Raw genomic sequence first — 17,997 nt, forward strand, 5'->3', positions numbered from 1 at the left:
CATGCAGGGCTTCTTCCTTTTACTATTTGGGAACTCTGAGAGTTGTCCCACAGAGGCCAGGTATCAGGAGCACCTGGTTCAGTCCAGGGGCTCAGAACTATTCTGTGCAGTTCCAATGTAGAGGGTTTATAGCTTGCCTGTGTTTATACTGAGCTTCTGGGACACTCCCAGAGGCACATTTGTGTGTGCTGGTACTAGCATACTGTCTTACTTTCTACTCAGCTACCTCCAGATCTCCTTCCCCGAGCACCTTACCTTTCCCACAGGACGACATGGCTTCATGACATAGCCAGGCTTACTTCTACCCAAGGGGACTGGGCTGCCCAGGGTAGAGTAAACACCCCGTCTTAGGGAGTGTTCAGGCAGATAGTGAATATACTGCTCTCACCTTCCTAGTTCTCTAAAGCCCCAAAGCTGTGATTGAGCTTCTCAACAGTTGGCACTGAGCAGGTACTAGGTTGCCAGGCTTGTCAGTTTGGACTCTCTGGGAGCTGACAGAGTGCTTTCCCTTTTTGGCATTCTCAGAGTGTGATCTAAAGACCCCCAGCAAGGTCAGGTAAGGTTCCCAGTGGGTATGGATGTATCTTTGTATAAATGGTGGACAAAAATGTCCATGTTGTTCTAAAGCACAACATGGCCCTACTGTGCATAGCGTAGTTTTAATCACGTGTATGTGTAGGTGGTGGTGCTTAGCAGTGAGGATATGGTGGGAGGGACGTTGCTATATGGACTCACCCTGACTATTCCTTCCAGCCCCAAACCCTCTCACATTCCTGCCCCAGGCAAGATCTTCTAGCTCTGTGGTTCTCAGCCTTCCTAAGCTGTGACACTTTTACAGTTCCTGGTGTTGTGGTGACCCTAACCATAAAATTGTTTTCATTGCTACTTCATTACTAGTTTTGCTTCTGTTGTGATTTGCAATGTAAATATCTGATATGTGACCCTTGTGAAAAGGTCATTTGCCCCCCCCCCCACACACACACAAAGGAGTTGCAGCCTACAGTTTGAGAACCACTATGCTCCCAATCATCTCCTGGGGTCCTACTCCTGGGAAAGGGGGCCCAGCACATGACTGTGAGGTCTCCAGGAACCAGAGAGACGGGAGAGGAAGCCTGTACTATCTCTTTTCAGGAGATCTTGGAGAAAATGGTCTCAGTTCCTTCAGCATGTGAGCTAGGGTGAGAGGCTTTGCCTTCATGTTTCCAGACAGGAAGTGGAATGGTTCCAGAGCCAAGATGTCTCTAGAGACAACACGGAAAGCATTTTCTGGAGGAGGTAATTTCTGAAGATGAAGTAGGGGTACATTTGAAAGTGAAATGAGAATTCCTCTGGAGATAGACTTTTTTGTTTTGTTTTGTTTTAAGATGAGGCTTTTCTGCATTCCAAGTATTGCCAGACATAATATTTCTGAGAATGGAGCCTTTCTAGAGATAAGCTGTAGTGCCCCCCTGGATGTGGAGTGCTTGAGGAGGATGCTGGAGTATTTCTGGAAACAGTGGGGGACTTCTGGATTTGAGGTCCTTCTGGAGGTAAAATGAGCATCTGGAGATGGGATGGAGCATTCTGGAAAGCTACGTAAAATTGGGGTGAAGCTGTTATGGAGAACATTGACATTTTGGAGATGGGTCATAGCTGAAGATAAAGAATGTGTTTCTGGAGATAAATAAAACACTTCTGGAGATGGAACATTGTGGACCTATGGAATTTCTGGATTAAAAGGAAGCATTCCTGAAGAGAAAATGGGTCATTCTCAGAGATGGGGTTTTTGGATCAAGGATAGTAATATTTTGAGATTAAGAGGCATAGCCAAACAGGCTGTTTGAAGAAATAAAAAGGTCTCACAGGATCCAGAGACCCCCTTTCCTCATACCCATGTTCTGTAGAGGTGGGCCTGACGTGCAGAGACAAGTACTGCCCTTGGCTTCCTCTAGGCCAGCATAGGAAAATCCTGAAGGAATACCCAAGCCCTCCCAGTTCTGTTTTTGGGATATACACCCCATCTCAGTCTCGCCATGGATAGCCAGACTCGAGTGTTTAGATTTTATTCAATTCAGCTTTGTTAGCACCAGCTGAGGCTCCCTTCATGGCTCCCTGCATTGGAAGCCTTCACTCTTTCTCACAGCCTCCTGTACCTTTAGGCACTCATGAGGCAAGAAGATGAGTGGGGCCTGCAAGCATGACCTTAAGAAAAGGCCCAGCTGCTTGCCCTGGCTGTGGGGTACTTGGCTACCTTTTCCCTTTTTAGATACTGAGACCTGTCCCCACTTGAGCTGGCCTGGAGCCCTGTAGTAATGATTTCTGTGCCTTAATTGAAATTTCAGCTTCAGTGAACCTGCCTCAGAAGTGTGAGGAGGGAACGACCCTGCACCAGTCTGAGGTGCCCCTTCCCTGCCCCAGAAGGGAGGGTGGTGTAAGCACAAGGTGCCAGGCTGCAGTCTAGGAGAAGGTCTAGGTGGGTGGGTTCAGGACAGTTAAGGCAGACTGCTCTGCATAGGTAGACTTCTTGGCCCTGGTGGATTAGTAGGTGCTTAGAGAAAGCAGAGTCCCACACAGGCCAAGAAGTGGAGGTGAGTTGTGAGGGATGAATGATTGGGGTAGCCTGAAGGAAATGGGGTCTCAGGAAAGCCTATGCCTCTTCTTCATTTGACAGGGGCCTAGGGGAAGGATGGGCTGATACTGAGGGTAGTGCCTGTTAGCTGATGGCAACAAGCCCAGACCCTGGCTCAGGGTAGGGTGGACTGGCTGGGTGACTGTGGGAAGCCCATTTTAATTAGTGCATGGGGCTAAATCCTGCGTGGTTGCTTTCTCTCCCTATCCCCCCATCTTGGGTGGTCTCTGGGCTGGGCCTGTCTACTGTGGGAGGGAGAACAAACTCAGAGAAACACTGCTCCTGAAGAAGGGCCCTTTAAATGGGTGTGGTGGTGCACACCTGTAGTTCTTGCACCTCAGGAGGCAGAGACAGATGGATTGCTGTGAGTTCCAAGCCAGCCTGTTCCATATCGCAAATTCCTGGCCAGCCAGGGCTACATAGTGAGACCCTATTTCAGACAAGCCTGCTGATCTTAGCCATATTTGTTTGGATACAGGAAAGCTACTGTGTAGGGCCCTCACCTCATCCACACTGGCTCAGAGCCTGCAGGAGTCCAGAGAGCCTGTATTGGCCCATGGATCTTAGTCTTCATCTAGGAAGTGGGTCATTTTGTCAGGAATTGTTGGGACTAAACCGACCTGCAAAGTACTCATAGTTGCAAGTGTAACTAACTCATAGTGAGCACATGCCTGACACCTCTCATATAGTTGGCGTGGGGCAGCTGTAGTCCTTGGTGTTATTTCTCAGAGGGTGGCTTCCTGGTGCCTCGGAAGCATCTGGACACAAGCACCCTGATTAGAGCTGCTCCACCCCAGCAACCTTGGTTTTATGACAAGACCGAGGCAGTTGGAGTGAAAAGTGTAAAGGGGTTGAGGGAGGCTGTTTATTGTCTGCCCACTGACTCCATCCACAGTAAGCTTCTGAAGCACCAGGCCACTCAGCATGGCTCACAGTGCTAGCTGCTTTTCCTGGCTTTATTCATAGCCTGTCCTTATTGGAGTATGTGACTGTGGCTATCCTCCAAGGGGGAGAGGGGACAGGGATGGCTAGACAGGACAGGACACGTCAGCCCTCAGGAGCTGAAGAAGTGAAGGCGGATGCAAATGGAAATGACTGTCCCATTTGCAGCCCTTTATTTCATGACTCTGACAGGCAGGGTGAGGAAGAAGAGGGTGAGAACAGAGGTCTAAGCAGACAGCCAGGGGAGGGGTATCTGAGGCAAGGCAGCCAGGCCAGGGCTGCTGACTGGGCTACTGCACCTCCCCCAAGCTGGCGTGCTTGACTTGTTGCAGCTCTCAAGACCCCATCTTAGAGCACATTCCGACTCCTGCTTCTCCTTCCTCAGTAGAGCTCTGCTTCTCCTTAAGAATGTTTATGTTCTGCACCATCAGCCTTACCCTAGAGGGCTGCCTCTTCCTTGTACTAGCCAGGCTGGAGGATGAATCAGTTGATGACCAAAGACTGCCAGGGGTGGGTCCAAGGCACCAGTCCTACTGCCAGTCAGCTGCTAGAGCTAACCTCTTCACCTTGGTTGCAGATAGGGCTGTGGTTGTGGGGCCCTCCTGCCCAGAACCACCAGCTGAGCTGACATGACTCACCAGAGCAGGCATCTTTATTTCCCACTATAGGGAGGGTGATGGAAACCTCCAGATACTGTGGCTCCACCCAACCCATGCCAGAGGGGAGTGTCTGAGTGAGTGGGTATTCACCAAATTGGGCTAGACCTTGTGCAGGGGAAGGTATGCTGTGTGGGCGGGTCATACTGAACAAAATTCTGTGGACCCTGCTGCTCCCATGGTCCAGGTCTCCTCTGAAGAGAACATTTGCCATGCATGGGTCGTCTGTTTTTCCTGTAATCCAGAGAACCCTTGTATTTCAGGGCCAGCAGGGTGCTGCTTTCTCAGAAATAACCACCCAGAGACACCTACTTTGCACCCTGACCCAGCCATCTTCAGAAAGTTGGAGGTCACATTCCCTCCTATGACTGCCCACCTACGCCAGCTGAAAACGGGCTCACCCCCTCATTCCTGGAGCTGCCCAGGTGAGAAGTGATGTTGTACTAGGGCTTTGTGCAGGTATAACACTGTCAGTAAATGCCTCTGAGGTCCTAAAACCAGGCATAGAGAGTGAAAGAATGACCCCCCCCCCCCGACCACAGGGCCACCTGGGATTTGAACTCTTGGAGCAGAGTCCTGTAAAGGCTATGCCTGTCAGGACCTAGCTCCCGGAAAGGAGGCCTGGTGGACAATGCTATTTTGTGTTTATTTCTGCCCTCCACCCTGTCGCCAACCCAGGCAGCAACCCCTGGGACAAATCCTGTCTTGATTTTCTCCAGAACAAAGCAGGCTCTGCTAGACACACAGGCTGCAGTGAGAGGGGATAAAAGAAACCCAAGCCTGCCTTTTGTTACTCAAGAAGACATCGAGGGAGATGGATTTACCCTTGAACTGTGATGGTAGGCCACCAGGAGCCTAGGAGGGGAGGCTGAGGCTGAGGCAGAGGTACCTGGGCTGTGATGTCACTCTTACACCCCCACTCCCATCAGAACATCAGGAGGCAGACACCATTTTAGTACTTAGCACACATTCACACACACTCATGATCACATATGTGTATGCATGCACACACATCTAGTCACACACATACCCTATACTCGCATCTTCCATCTAAACCAGGCTTGGACCATCTGACAAACAGAGGAGAGGAGATGGAGAAAAAGGAAAGAGAAAGATGAGTGGTGAGAAAATCCAGTTCTGAATACCTTAGTTTCCAGTTCCTAATGACTCACAGGGAGGGCTCAGCCACCTTCATGAGGAGGAAGACCCACCCTCTGAGCCCCCTCTACCACCCCACTAATAAGATGGACCCTTGTTCATGAGTCCTGAGGCAGAAAGAAGAATCAAGGACTTGTCAATAAGAGAAAACTCCCTGGGTGGTTTTGAATAGTTGCTTTTTTTGTGGTGGTGAGAGACATGCCCTGCCCTCTTGTCCTTGTCCTTCTCGGCTCTGCCCTGGCTGCCTCCCTTCACCAGCTGCATCTGGAACCGCCTGTGCCCAGGTCTCCACATGGATGAGCATATTTCTCAAGTCTTTTATTGTTCCTGCCCTTCCCTTCTGACACCCTTAGCTTAGCAGAGACCACAGGCAGCTGTGCATCTCAGGAAAGCCAGAGAATCCCCGAGGCTTTTCTCAAAAGGCTTAAAGCTGGTGCTCAGTGCTGAGGAAACAAAGGCACTCTCCCTCCATCCAGGGTGTTGGGCCTGCGGGCCAAGGCCAAGCTCATGGCCGTTGTTGCAGTGCCTGTGGATGGGAAATGAATGGAAACAGACTGGCTAAGGAGAGGGATAGAGGAGAGGAGAGAGATGCATAAATCCATTTATCAGACACTGCATATCTTAGGCAAGCACATTTCAGCTGTTTGACTTTTGGCAAGCTGATCTTACCCTTTAATTTTCTAATAAAAAGGAATTACATTTTCTAAAATGGCAGCAACCAGCTTTATGTCAGTTTCTCTTGTAGGGACCATAATTTCTTTCTTGTGTGTCTGCTAGCTCTGAGGTGGGCTTCTGTGGCTACAGGTAATGCGAATGGGGCCAGAGAACAGGGCCATTGAGGCACAGAACAGATACCAGGTACTCCATGAGGCTTGGTCATGCCCTTTGCAATCTGACCTGTTCACTCCCAACTTAGGACATGGTTCTAGGTGCAAGGGCTAGAGGCCCTGGGACTCACAGCAGAAACCTAGTACTTGAAGAACAAATGTATTCTTGCTGCAGAGGTCTGAGTATCTAGCACGTTGCTCGGAGGATGTGATATCTGCTGGAAACAAACAAATGAATGCTCTTCACTATTAAACGTCCTAACTGGAAGGACTTACTCATCTTCCCTCCCCTCCAAGCCCTGGAACTAAGTTTATTGGAAACTACCAACAATCCTGTCACCCTCACTACTTTTAACCATACACATTGTTTTCATTTTTAAAAAAAAATTCTTTTTCATTTATTTTGTGTGTGGTGGAGAAAAGGGGATACACATGTTACAATAAAAGTGTGAAGGTTAGAGCACAGCTTATTGGAATTAGTGTTCCCTTTCTACCATGTGGTTTCAGGGGTTGAACTCAGGTCCATAGGCTTGGGGGAGAGCATCTTTGCCCTCTGAGCCATCCTGAGAGCTCGTACACACTGTTTTTAGTGTTTTATTTGTTTTTCCAGACTTATTTATTTATATGTATGAATGTTTTGTATGTATGTATGTATGCATGCATGTGTGTGCGTCTGGTTGTAGCTTTGCCTTTGGAGGCTACAGGTGGACCCTACCTGCCCTCCAGCCAGGGCCGCAGGCAGCACAGAGTGGTGTTGATAATGCTTGCCTCTCCAAAGGGTTGTGTCTTTGCTTTACATCATTCCAGTTCAAAGTTTAGACAAACTGATGCTGGCAGAACCCTGACTAATGAGCACTTACCAAATAGTAGCCTTAATGATTTGGGAACAGTCTTCCCTGTTCTGTGCATAGTTCTAGGCCTTGAACATCTTCATACCCCTACCGGGTCCAGGTGCCTCACAATGAAGGCACCATGGTTCCAGAAGGATGAAGAAGCTCCTGAGCCATAGTAGCTCTCCGTTGCTGGTACCTAGGTTCTACTAGGCCAGTTTGTGCCAATAGAAATATGAGGGTTTATGGGATATGGGGCTTTAAATCTCACTGGTGAGTGCTTTTCTCAGGCTGCTGCTGATGTAGGGGGAGGTAGCCCCTCACCCAAGCATGAAGGCCATTGGGGTTCAGCCAGCAAAAAATGTGCCCAGTGCATGCCCCTACCCTGGGGCCCTCTGAATCACAGCTTCTGGGTAATCCGGGAGTCTGGATTGTCTGACCAGGTGTAGCTGATGTTAGCTTGGCACTGGAACCAGCAGGAGCAGAATAGGCTAGAGTCATGTAGGTGGGGCCTGGTTAGCCATGAATCCATAGAGCCAGTGCCAAGCTGGGGCTCTAATGGGAAGGGGAAACTGGTAGGGCATAGGAAACTAGTCTCCTAGCATCCTAGTATGGTGTGCCTTTGAACTCCATCTCTCCATGGATCTTTATTAAAGTGTAAGCATTTAGGGTAGGGAGGCCTTACAAGATAGAGGATCAGAGCAGGAACTATGGCCTACTGCCCCAAGATGTGGCTGCTCTGTCAATATTGACATGGGTCGTGAGTAGGTCCTGGTTACCACTGCAGAAGGCATGACCTAGGACATGGAGTACCAAGTTCTCTGGATTCTTGCCATTCTGGGACACTTGCCTGCTCTACCAACTCACCTGTGAACACTCTTTACTCTTTTTTAAATTATTATTATTACATTATTCGTGTGTGTGTGCGTATGTTTGTCTGTATGGGGCATGCGCAACATAGGAAGTCAGTTCTCCCCTTCTGCAATGGGGTCCCAAGAATGAACTCGGGCCTTCAGGTTTAGTGACAGGTGCCTTACCTGTTGAACCATCTTGCGCCATCCCCTCTACTTACATAATCTTGCTTAAACTCCCAGGGTCTTTTTGTAGCAGGAACCCTCCAGTGATTTGATGACCATGAAGCTGGTCAAGGGCCTAAAGGTACTATGGCATCCCTTTTGGTCACCCTGATGCTCAGCTCGGCCCAGAAAGAAAGAGCTTATCACAAAGAGAAGGAAGAAGGGAAAAGACAGGCTTGCAGAGTATCTCGTCTAAGAGCCAGTGTCGGTCTGCTTTTCAGAGATTGGGGGTGGGAGTGGGGGAGGGGTGTTTAAAGGTCTGCGACCTGGAGTAAGCCCCCAGCTTCTGTCTTGGAGGTATGTTGAGCTATGGCTGTCCGAGCTCCTCCATAGATTCTTGCTTGGAGCTCCTGCAACCATTAAGTAGTCCCTGACTGTCCCTGTCTCACCCAAAGATGGTGGCTTCCTGGTGATAACGTTACAACCTGCTCTTCAGCGTCATTTGGCAAAAACCCCACTATGCACAAGTGCTCACAACACAGGCTTTGTTTTTTAAAGATAGATCTGCCAAACAAATTGCATGTATTAATTCATTACTACGTTTCTTACTAATTAAGGTTAGTTATAACTGCCTTTCAGAACGTTGGTGGGGAAGCCAGGAGGGCCTTCCAGAGAGGAGCTTTACTTGGGGTGAACACATTATACCTCTGAGAGTTTTTAGAAGAGATGCTGATAGCGCATGGGCCCACCCACATCCCCAGGCTCAGGCTGGCTGCTTGTCATTTATCTAGACACTGGCTATAGTAGGCTTGTGGGAGATGAAGGAACTGGTCTTCAGCCCTGATAGTGGTGACAAGGCAGGTTAGTGCTTCCGTCAGTCAGGATAAGATGAAGCTGGGGTCCTCTTCTCCTGCCCTTCCTTATTCACCTAAGAGATGAGGTGACCTGTATCACCAGGTGTGTCCCTGCTTTCTAAGTCTTTGTAGGCTGCTTAGGGGCCAGTAGGTGGATGCCCAGGTAAGTCATTATTATTATGTGTATTGTCATACCAAGAGCTGCATAGAGGGCTGAGGGACCAGTAAGTAGACACCTAGTCCAGAGGCATAGGACGTAAGGAAGACTTCCTGAAGATGGTGCTGCTCCATGAAGTTTGGGGTGTTTTTAAGTATTCTGCTTTATTTTTTTATGGTTCTGGGGATGGAACCCAGGTCCTCTACCATTGAACCATACACCTACCGCCACCATGTGAAAGAATCTCCGAGTAGGGGCTAGCCTGGCCACCTCAGTGACAGCTAGCAAAGAACCACAGGTGGGAAGGAAGGTTACCACATCCAGCAAAAGGAACAGCAAATGCAAAAAACTCACGTCCATGGAAACAGTGGTAATGTGCCATCCTTTAGTAGACGTGGTCCTGCAGTTGAAGGCCCAGGGGCCTCTCCCTTCCAGTGCTGTTAGATTCCCAGTGACAAACACACCTCCAGGCCAGGACTCTGTTCTTGACCAGGAGATGGCCGCAGGCTGGGGTGTGCATCACACAGCAGCCTCCAGTGTTTATCAGACCTTGCTGTCAATCCTGCTGCACCCAGGTTCAAGACACCTGCCAGAAAGGCTGAGCAGAGACCAGAGTCTTGCCTGTCAGCAGGGTTCCCCAGTCATCCTGCCTGCTGCCCAAGCTGTCTCTAGAGACAGCCTGAATGCTGGGATTAAAGGTGGCCTTACTTTCTCTGGGTGTTTGAGACGTGCTCTCTCTGGGAACCAGGGCCTGCTCATTAGGCCCAGCACCGTCTGCCTCCACCTCGTCATCCTAGGATGATTCCAGGCTCTCCTGGCTCTTTATGTGGGTGCTGGGGATCAAACTCTGCTCCTCATGCTTGCCTGACAAGCACTTTGCTGACTGGCTCATCTCCCCAGGCAATCTCAGACTCTTAAGTTCACCATTTGGAAAATAAGATAATGGTATTTGCGACCCTGAACACATTTGCGCCGTCAACCTCTAGCAGGTCTCTCATGCTATGTCTGTCCTAGGTCCTGGGTCCAGATTCAAGTTGGAGATACTCTTGAACACTCTGGGAATTGGAGAGAAGTTCTTGGTCTTGTGCAGAAACATAAGCTTGTGTGTGCACATGCACACACTTTTTATTTAATCTCAGGAAATCATCACATCTGGGATGGGTGTTTGGAAGCCAGGGGAAACCTGTTTTGCAGAAAGGCCACCATGCTGATAAGTTCGGACCAGCGATGTTGCCTCTGCAAGCCTGGCACCTGGCGTGTTTTGTGCAAAAATATGTGGCATATCTCTCACCAACTTCACTTTCTTTCTCACTTTCCATAACTCAGGTTTATGGCGCTGTTGAAGTTAAGAAAGTTATGTATATCACTGCTGAAAAGCTGACCTACAAATTCTGCCATTCACCTTATACATTAGACTCAAAAGGGCTGACTCTACCTTGCTGAGGGGCAAAAGAACCTGGAGCTGGTGTTCATTGCTCCTGGGCTGAGGCAAGGCCAGGTGCTTCCATTTTCAGGTGGGGGCATTTGGAGGAGTGTAGGCCATGACCTAGGCTGTTGCTGCGTTCTCAGGCACAGGGAAGGCTCAGTCTAACTGAGGATGGTTTCCCATACCTGGACAGGCAGGATAGGAAGGTGTGAGGGGTGGGGAAGAGCACTTGAAACCAGCATAGCATTTGGTGATCCACCAGCAAAGCAGCCCTGGCCACAGTAACCTCAGCCTTGACCTATCTGCCGCCTCTAGGAAGCCCAGTTCATGCCCATGTTCCTCCTTTCTGTAGCCCCTTAGTCTCTGAGGCTTTTCCAGGCAGTGGGAGCACAGGCAAACAGTCCTCCTTTTGCATCAGACTTCCTGCCAACCTGAGGACCATCTTTCCAGCAGCAATGCTTGCCACTTGTAGCTAAGCAGAGGAAGTTGGGACTTGCATATTGGCTCTGTGGTACCTGTAATCGGCCCTGTAAAGTGCTGCTTCTGGGGCCTACTTGAAATATACTTGCTTGGGCTTATATTAGCATTCCACCAAAACAACCCCAGGTGCTGGCAGAAGAGACCAGGATCTCCCCACCCCCGCCCTGGGCCATGGACCAGCACTGTGTGTGAGGTCCATTGTAAGCTTCCTCAAGTTCTAGTATCCTAGAGGTGCATGGCCCAGAGGCTTCCCCCTCAGGGCTTCTGATTCCCCATCTTTGGGAAAGGAATGAGCTCCTGATGCCTTCCTAGGCCTCCTCCTTCACTGTGCCCTCATCTCTTTCTTTCCAGAGACATTATAAATCAAACGGCTTAGAACGTAAGGCATCAAAAATTCTGAAACCTTCATCTATTATTAACGCTGACAGTAAATTCCCCCTTCGAGCATTTTACATAGCAACTGTTACCAAGACTCACTGGTAGAGCTGCACTCAACCACCAAATCCTGGTGGCTCTGGGCGGATGTCTGGGCCAGCCAGTTTCTGGGTCATACTTGTTGGCCACATGAGCACCTGCCAACCTCTCCAGAGGCTGGTGGAGAAGTATCTCTTGGCTAAGGAAACAGCTGGCATCTCACTGAAAGAGGGTCCCAGCTGCTTTTGCTGATCCCTGCTGGAAGCTCCTTGCAAACCCCAGCTCTAGGCCAGAGAAAAAGCCCCTGAAGCCTTCTGAGACCATGCCTAGGGGTGGGGCTGGGGTCTGAGAGGGAAGACAGGAAAAGGCTTCATAGATACTAAGAGCTGTGCAGATGTTGTTTACAGACTCACCCACCTGTCAGCTAGACGTTCCTGAGTGACTGTTTGTCTACAGGCGGTTTCTAAGCACCCGGGATTTAAAACAAAGACAAAAGGCCTAGTCCTTGTCGAATCCGGTTTGGTAGGAGACAGTGGAGTCGAGCTCTCATTGCAATGGAGTACAAGAATCAATGTGTATACCAGGAACCCACTCAAGGAAGGACAGGCAGGGGTGAGTGGCTGCCCAGGGTTCAGAAGGATGAGTAAAGGCTGTGGGTTTTCAACAGAACTGGCATGTGACTGGGTCCTGGAGCAAGCATTAGCCCAGCAAGCCGGTGGATTGCAGACTGATGGTTTGGAGATAGAGCTAGAGGACAACACCGGAGCGACTGTTAATAAGGCTTAGAATGGAAAGCAGAGTGTTTGTCAGGGGCCCTGGGAGCCATGGGAAGTTGTTAGGAGGAGGAGCACAGGAGCTTTGAGCGTGGGTGAGGCGACATCCACGGGTAGCTAGCTTGTTACCGTTACTGTGCAGATGAACAGAAGGGTCTGCCGAAGTTCAGTTAGGCCCTTGCTACCTGCCCAGCCCCATATTGAGTAGGGCAGCACAGACTTGCTCTTCATTCTGATAAGGGCCTGGACCATGTGGGTCTTTCCTTGGGCAGAATGGCCAGGCAACAAAGCCTTGTCAGAAAACGGCAGGAGCTTGGGAGATAGATGACTGGGAGTAAAGTGTTTGCCACGCATTAAGAGAAGCCGACAAAGTGGTGCATACTTCCAATCTCAGTGCTGAGGAGGAGACGTGGATCTCTGCAGTGTTCAGGCCAGTCAGCTACCTCCGCCAGTGAGCTCCAAGGTGGAAAGCAGTTGAAAAAGACATCTGACATCAACCTCTGACCTCTGTACATACACACCCAACCAAAACAGCAACAACAAAAACCAGGACTTCCACACAGACATGGGGTCAGTGTCAGTAGGTCTCCTTTTAGTAACAAAATAGTTAATTCTAGAAAATTCAGCAAATGGAAATCCTAGGAAAATGGGCTTTCTTATGCCCTTCCTTCTCCCCTAGTGCTAGGTCACATTTGGGTTATAGCCCTAGATGAGGCAAATTGTGTGTTTTAAGGCAGGAATAGTACTCTGCATAACACAGCTTTTGGCAAACCTTACCCTGGTACACAGGGATACAGGAGCACTCCCGAAAGGATAAGTGGAGAAAAGTAAGCCACCAAAAGGCACTAAGTAGACACAGAGTGCTCGGTGCCTATTTCTAAGGATGAGAATTGGGCTTTTAATGCCTGGTTCCACATTCTACACCCAGCATAGCTCTCCATGGAAGAACTGGGGAGAGAAATGAGCGGCTTGTGATTCTGAGGTAAGCAAGCAGGTTTGGAGATACACTGAGCCATGTGTGCTGGCCCTGGATAGTCAGGGCACAGGGTCACACAGTGCAGGGGGACTTTCTGGAGTACGTGGGCTAGGGGGCAGTGTATGAGAGAATTGAGTGCATAACCTCTATTCATTTTCCTACAAAACTGGGTTATGGCACACTTCACGAGTCTCAGAACTTGCTGGGTATCCGAGGAGGAGAAGGATTTCAAAGCCAGCCTCAACTATGTAATGAATTCAAGACCAGTCTGGGTCACATGATATGATGTAATTTTCCCAGCCCCCCAAAGTGGGGGGACTAAGAAACAACCTCACCTACAGACTACTGCTCAGACCAGGACCACAGGCTTGTGCTCTCCAATGTCACAGGTGGATGGGGAAGACAAATGACTAAGTGGTTCCAGCTGTACACTCAGTGTCATCATGGTGGAAGGCAGATAGGGAGGAATCAATGGCCTAGAGAGGGCTTGACTTTTACGGCCAGACATGCCAGGGCTTAGTCTCTCTGCCTTCTGAAGACTCCTAAAATCAGGGTGTGGCCAGCTGAGACCTGGCTGGCTCTGTGTTCTGCTTTGGAAAGGACCCAGCCCCACTCAGCAATGTGGGGGCTGGTAGCATCCTGCTATGTTGCCTGGCTTTGGTTTTCTTAGCTTTCATATGGCATCTTAGCTCTCTTCAAGCCCTATGCAAGCATCTAAAGTTATCATTTATATTAGACCTCCAGTACATGAAGTTCTCTCCAGAAAGGTCCTTTCCCTGTCTGGCCCCAGCTGCCCAGAGATGGCCCGTGTACCTCTTCGTTTAGTAAGGGCCTGGCAGATGAACACTGCCCTTGGTCTCTGTTCTGCCATCCCAGGGTGGTGAGGGCCGGACACTTCAGCAATTTCTTAGGTTTCTGTGTAGTCACCAGTCTGTCTCTGGAACCCAAATCACATTGTTTGATTTTTGTGAGCACCTGCTGCATGCTATGACAGAACCAGGACTGGCCTGGGGGAGTTACTGCCACAGAGGATAGGGTTTCGGGGAGGGAATCCTTGTGTGGAGATGACACCCCATGAACAGTGTGTGAGGCAAATGGAGAGGATGGAGCATCCTAGGATAGTGTGCCCAGTGTGTACAAAGGTTGGTGATACGAGAAATCCCTCGAAGGCTCTTGTAGTGGGCATCATGGTTAGAGGAAACTGAGATGCCCTGAGTTAGGACCTCCTGAGCCTGAGTACCACAGCAGACAGTCTCACGCCAGTCAGCTACCTCTGTACTGCAGCCTCAGCATCCACCTCTCCATTGAGCCAGTGTGCTCCTCCTGTGTGTCCCGACTAGACAGGAGTCTGCCCTCCATAGTTCCCATTCACCTGAAGAGCCATGGTTGGGTCCTAGTGGTAGAGTGTGTAGTATGTATGAAGCCCTGGATTTTATCCCTAACAACAAGCAAATAAGCGCACAAGGCAGGAAATTTGAGAGTGGGGAGCTGCAGGGATGGGATTTGGCAAGCAGGCAGGCAGAGGAGTCAGTCAGGAAACAGCTTTAGGTTATAAGAAGATCCAAGTAGACAGTGAATAAGGAGAGGTGGGTTGTGTGTCTGAGAAGTCAGTGCAGCACATGCAGAAGAAGAATGGGGAGAAAAGAAAGCACCACCAACTTCCAGTGCCACATTGACTGAACTGGGGGCCTCCGCATGACTTGAAGAGGACACTCTGTCCAGGCGGTAGGAAAGCTGCCAGCATAGCTTCCTGTTGTTGTTTTATGTGCATTGGTGTTTTGCCTGCATGTATGTCTGGGTGAGGGTGTCTATTCCCCTGGAACTGGAGTTCCAGGCAGCTGTAAACCACCATGTGGTGCTGGCAATTGAACCTGGGTCCTCTGGAGTCAGTGCTCCCAACCTTTGAACCATGAGCCATCTCTCCAAGGCCACACTCCCCACCCCCATGACTTTAGTAAGTGGATCACACTTTCTGGACTTGTGAGTTGTGTGGTAACACAGATGAGGGCAGTTCTAGCTCATAACTCTCCCAGCTGTGATCATGACTAGCCATGGTTGCTCCATGGGGAGGAAGAGTACATGGAAACAAATGTAGGAGAGCCAGGAGCCCCCAGAATATGGGCCATCGTGTGCCCCAGATTTCCTCCCCGTTTCCTTCTCCCATCCACCTTCTGTGCCTGTGAGTGGTCTGGTGACAGGGAGAGGTGACAAGGGTCACAGAGCCCCCTACTCATGTTGCTGGGGCTTCAAGGCCACTGTAGAGTTGGGTCATGTATCATGGCCTCCGTGGAAAGCCTTTTGTTAAGGGAAAAAAAATCTTTGCCTGGGATTCCAACTCACATGACCTGAAACAGGTTGGCCAATGGCTCTGTTTCCTGTGTCCCCCAGGTCATCTGCTGAGTCACAGCTCTCCCTTTTCTGAGCAGCTGGAGACAGTTAGGTGGGAAAAGCACCCTTGGCACCCACAGAAGAAGGATGGGCGTAAGCTGAGCTAACTCTCTGAGCACAGGCCTCTCCAAAAGGCCTGGGAGCCTGTGCTGTGCACGTTTTTGTAGGCAGGGGCAAAATTGCCTTTGAAGTCAGAAGTATTTGTGCCTTGTACCTCACTCTTGTTTCATGCTGTTCTGTGAGAACTGGTAACTGATACTTAATCATTGCTCAGATTGGTGGAGAAATGAAGTGGATAGAGCAAGGATAGGAAATTGGGTACAGAGACAGACTTCAGCCTTTTAAAAAAATTATTGTTAACTATGTATAGGTATGTGTCTTCATGAAGGTATGTGCATATGAGTCCAAGTGTGCACGGAGGCTGTGGTGTCAGAGCTCTTAAAGCTGGAGTTACAGATGTTTGCAGATATTCTAGATGGGTGCTGGGAACTGAACTTGGGTCCCCTAAAGAACAGCAAGTGCTCTTAACTGCTAAGTCATCTCTCCAGTCCCCAGACAGACACCTACTCTTGTAAATCAGGAACAGCTATGAGATTCACGCAAGCCTAGTATACAGAATCCTTGGAACCCAGAATGTTTCTGATTTGCAAAGCCAGAGAAGTCAGGATACAGGCCACCAAGAACCTTGAAGGCCCTCGGAGTAGTCTGGAGGCACTCAGTGTGCCTCATCACAAACACCCTAAGTACCAGCACAGTTTTCTCTCGTACTTATTCTGTGTGTCTGTGTTGGAACCAAGAGATAGATGGCTCACTGACATCATCCAGCGATTTGGGCAGGCAGATGGAGCAGCGCCATCTGAAGAGCCTTCATTTCACGGAGGAAGAGAGACAGGCACATGGCTGCACAGCACCTGTCTTCCATTCTCCAGGAGGCCACCTGGCCAGTTTGACTTCTGAGGATGCAGACGTGCATGCTTGCATAGGAAGTGTTTAGGAGGGGACACTAATGTTGGCCATGTAGGTCAAGTGGGTCTTTTTAGAGTCTCTTGTAGCCAAGAACATCTTATCCTCCTGCCTCTAGCTCCTGAGTGATGGGATTCCAGACATGTACCACTGAACCCAGCCTATGTGGTGGTTCTGGGGATCAAACCCAGAGCCTCCTACATACCAGGCAGAAACTGTCTTCAGCCTCTGAGCTGGGTCTAAGCAGAGTTTGGCACCACAGTGGGTCTGAATAAAGTAGTCCAAGATTGTGTGTCTCACGTTGGGGCACATGTACTAGAGGTTGAACCTGGAGTCTCACAATGCTGAACAAATGCTCTGCTGCCGACCACACTTGTAGTCCTGCTTTACTTCCTGACTTCTCTTTGGCTGGTCCACAGGAAGAACATGGCTCGTGAGTGAACAGTAGATGATTTTTTGCATGCAGCAAACACTGTGTGTAACTGATTTTTCCACATGAGAAAAGCGACACCAGCAGCTCCAGAAGTCCGCTGTGTTTCTCAGGTGTTTCCACCAGGGTCACACATGTGCAGGCCCCGTCTTGATTGCTTCCCTTGCTGTCATATCCATATCGTGGGTAGCAGTGGTTTGTTTTCATTGCCATTTTAGCTGTCATTGCATATGCTAAAATTTGGGTCCTTTCTCTCTCCAGTCTTAGTGCTGGAGATGGAACCCAGCAGGAAGTACACTACCATGGAGCACATACCAGCACTTGCTTTTCTGAGATGGGGCCCTGACCTTGAAACCCTCCTCCCTTAGTTCCCTGAGTGCTGGGATTGCGTGTATGCACTACACCTGGCTAAATATTTTAAATGACTCCAAAGGCCCATGTCTTCTTGTCTTGCCACTTTGGGGAGACAGAGAATAATAAAACATCTTTGGTCACTAGGAGCCTGTGATCAAAGGGCCCATGAGACAGCGCCTCTTTCCCTTTTCTTTTCCCTACTTGAGACAATAGTTTGGTCCCCATGCTTCTGCCATGATGCTAACCTCACAACAGGCACAAAAGTGACAGGCGACCAATAGTGTGCATAAATAATAGTCTCTCTTTATCCTAGGGGATACACCTTAAGACACCAGTGACGCCTGAAACCCTGGATGGTACCAAACCTACATAAACTGATTACTTTTTTCTTTATAGTTTTGTTTTGTTTTTCTGAAGACAGGGTCTCAATATATAGCTCTGGTTGTCTTGGAATTTACTATGTAGAGCAGGCTGAACTCGAACTCAGAGATCCACCTGCCTCTGCCTCCCAAGTGCTGGGCTTAAAGATGTGAGCCACTATGCCCCCCCCCCCCCGCCTGTTTTTCTTCAAAAGCATTGTTTTTAGCTTTATTAATTTCATTCATGTGACTTTTTCCTGCATGGGTTTTTGTTGATGGTGTTTTGGTTTTATTTCTTTGAGACAGGGTCTCTCTAAATAGCCCTGGCTGCCCTGGAATTTACTGTGTAGACCAGATTGCCTTCAAAATGACAGAGACGTGCCTTC

At 49.4% G+C, this 17,997-nt stretch overlaps 1 protein-coding gene across 6 annotated transcripts in view; it reads left to right on the forward strand.

Moving 5' to 3' along the window:
• Nucleotides 1-17,997, forward strand: part of Rai1 (retinoic acid induced 1) — a 99,882-nt gene that overhangs the window by 44,491 nt on the left and 37,394 nt on the right. Inside the window, exon 1 of one of the 6 annotated variants that reach the window (XM_057774736.1) lies at nt 4,512-4,631. The exons of the other annotated variants lie outside the window; for them this stretch is intronic. The gene's annotated coding sequence lies outside the window, so the exon portion shown is untranslated. Of the gene's footprint in view, nt 1-4,511; nt 4,632-17,997 lie in introns of those variants that run through there. 6 annotated transcript variants of the gene reach the window in all.

This window comes from Chionomys nivalis, chromosome 7 (assembly GCF_950005125.1).
Source record: "Chionomys nivalis chromosome 7, mChiNiv1.1, whole genome shotgun sequence".
Taxonomy (NCBI): Eukaryota; Metazoa; Chordata; class Mammalia; order Rodentia; family Cricetidae; genus Chionomys; species Chionomys nivalis.